The sequence below is a fragment of the Petaurus breviceps genome, unplaced genomic scaffold, assembly GCF_028583685.1.
Source record: "Petaurus breviceps papuanus isolate PSGF00001 unplaced genomic scaffold, PetGlider_PUasm1.0 90510, whole genome shotgun sequence".
NCBI classification, from domain to species: Eukaryota; Metazoa; Chordata; class Mammalia; order Diprotodontia; family Petauridae; genus Petaurus; species Petaurus breviceps.
Window position 1 is genome coordinate 2,946,338 of NW_027187267.1, and position 3,132 is coordinate 2,949,469.

Here is a 3,132-nt window from a genome sequence, read left to right on the forward strand (position 1 = left end):
TTCTTGTGATTTAACCAGAGGGAACTCTGTGTAGCTGTTATGGAGTGCCCCCCACCCCTGCCTTCCCCTGGCTTTGAAAAACCCAGATGTTGGTGCTTCTCTCTCTGGTATGTACTGCCTTGGTCAGACAGTTGATTCTGTCTGTTAATATGGGCTAATTTCTCAGAAACCTGTCTGTTGGTCTTTATTTCTCTGCTTGTATTTTCTCTCTATTTTCTTTGTTTGGATTTTCTCTGAAGTTCAGGCTGCTGATTTTTCCACTGAACTAATGAATATAATTAAAGATTGTTGACCCCTTGAACATCTATCTTTCCTAGTAAAGAAAATCTAAGAACCTGTGCTAGTAGTCATTCTGAGCATGCCAGTGTGGTTGCTGATACACTATCCTAGGTCTCATCACCAGCTGCTAGTGTTTTCTCTTTTTTATTCTCTCTATATGTCTGTGTCTGTCTGTCTGTCTGTCTCTCTCGCTCGCTCTCCCTTTCTCCCTCTTTTTCTCTCATATTAGCACTACTTGTAGTAGGTTTATTTGTGTACAAGGTTGTCACCACTCCCTCCTGGGAGTGGTCCTCAAAATCATGGACCATTGGACCATTTCTCCTTTGCTTTTGTGTTCCCAGTACCTTAAACATAGTAGATAATTAATGAATATTTACTGAAATGAACTGCATTAACAACACATTACTTCACTGATCTTCAGAATAGTTCTGAGGTAGATAATAAAATATCTTCATTATCTTCATTTTACAGATAAGTAAACTGAAGTTTAGGAAGGTTAAGGAGTTAACTATAACTATGTAGCTAATAGGTGGCAATGCTAACACACAAGTCTGGGCCCACCCCATGTGAATCTTCTATTCTTTCCACTATACTACCACTGCACCTGTGGTAAACTATTTGACAATTTCTGTTCCTTAATACAACTTACTTCTTTGGGCAGGTATGTAGTTTAGCCAAGAAACAGAGAAGGAAGACTGGAAAGGTCTCCGGGAAAGGGTGAAGAATATTGAATTTCTTTTCCTTCTGCTATCACCCTGCAGATTCAACTCCAGAATGTAGCATTGGTAGGAAAGTAACTTCAGGAACCCAATCTATGACTGATCAAGATTGAGAGGGAAGTTACACCAGGCTATGTTAGCCTCTCATATTCCCCTGTCCTAAGCAGAATATACCTCTTTAAGTCTTGAGATTGGAAGTTAAGCTCATCTCATCTGGTTGAGTACTCTAGAGTCCCTCTCTCTGAAGACTCATTGTCTGTCTCCAAGGAGCTTGCATCAATGTGCAAAAAGTAGGGCACCTCCAAGGGACTCATTACAACTGGCTCTCGTTTACCAGATTCTCAAATTTACTAATACTCTAGGAACCTTAACATTAGTTCTGTTACCAAGCTAGAATCTTGGGGCAGAAAACTGGTTTTCCTCTCATTCTATCAAAAGTTATATGATCGGCTGACTGTCTGCTTATATGGGTCTGAAAGATGGAGTAGGGAAAGAGATTCAGATCTCAAAGTACGGTCAGCTAAAAAGGTCTTCTGACCACTATCTGGTACCCAGAAGTAGAATTCTCAATCAGTAAATCAACAAGAATTTATTAAGTGACTACTATGTGTCAGACAAAAGGTTTGAAGATCAGTTTTTAGTTCAAAAGCATACCTTCCCTTCAACCATTTTTAAGTTTCATCTTCCATGACTCTTCTCAGCATGATTCCCAGGATATCTTCCTAATCCAAATACATGAAGAACTGATGCAAATCTCTTAGGTCAATACCCAGATTCTCCTAAGGAAGAAGTCAAAGGAAATAAATAAATAGGGTATATACTAGGAGGAAAGAGACAATAATAAACCAGGACCTGGGAAAATGTTCAACCTCACTAGTATCCTAATATAGTGAAAATAACACTGATTATAATAACACCAGAAGACCTGACTGAGGGGTTGGGGTAGAAGTGGTGGTATTTCATCAACAGGCTTGTGCTTTTAGGACACTTTCAAACCTAAATGGAGTTTGGATTGCAATGGGGAGAGACAAGGCAGGGACAACCAGAAACTCAAAAGAAAACCTTCCCAACAATCAAGAGTTATACAAATTATACATAGATAGAGGGCACAGGACAAATTTAATAGGAAGGGATGATGCTTTAAAAGGTGAAATTAAGAGGTGAGAGAGGAATATAATGAGAGGAGATGGGGAGAGACAGAATGGGGTAAACTATCATACAGAAGAGGCAAGGAGAAATGGTTACAATGGAGGGAAAGAACAGGAAGGCAAAAGGGAATGGGTCAACCTTATTCTCACTGAATTTAGCTTAGGGAGGGAATGACATACACACCAAATAGGGTATATCACCCTACAGGAGAGTACGGGGGAAGGGGATGAGAGGGGGGTTGATGGAAGGGAGGGCAGGCTAGGGGGGAGGGAAGTTGAAACACCCACCTTTGAAAAGGGACAGGATCAAAGTAGAGAATAGAACTAGTGGGAGGTGGGATAGGAGGGAGGGAAATATAGTCAGTCTTTGAATGATGTAAACCAGAAGTTAATAAAACATTTAACTTGGGAAAAAAAGTTATACAAAAGTAGATTGGGAGATCCTGGGCAGTATTAAGTTCCTTTTCACATGAGACCTCTAAAAAAAGTCTATATACTAATTTGTTGGAGATATTATAGATGGGATTTCTCGCCTAGAATGTTCTCCAAAGTCTTTCCCAACTCTTAGATTCTGTGACTCATTAAGCTGTCTCTGTTGTCATCACTATCCTATTTATTATCCTCTGTACTTGCTCCAATTTGCTTACATTCCTCCCTTATAATACCTAATACCAAGCACTATATGGTCAGACTAGGACTGAAAATAACAAGATTAGCCTCTCCCTTTCATTGGGCACCATATGTGTGGATAATCGCAGTTTAAGTATATGTAAAATTAGTGTGCAAGTAAAATGAAGTATCCTGCACTTCACATCTCTCCTGCCCTCATGCCTCAAACAGTTTCATGAACATTGCATGGTAGGAAGATCACTTAATTCTTTCATCTCTTCCAAATCAACCCCATTCCAAGATTTCACAATGTTCTTTAGCTCTGTGATCTCTCTCTCTCTCTCTCTCTCTCTCTCTCTCTCTCTCTCTCTCTCTCT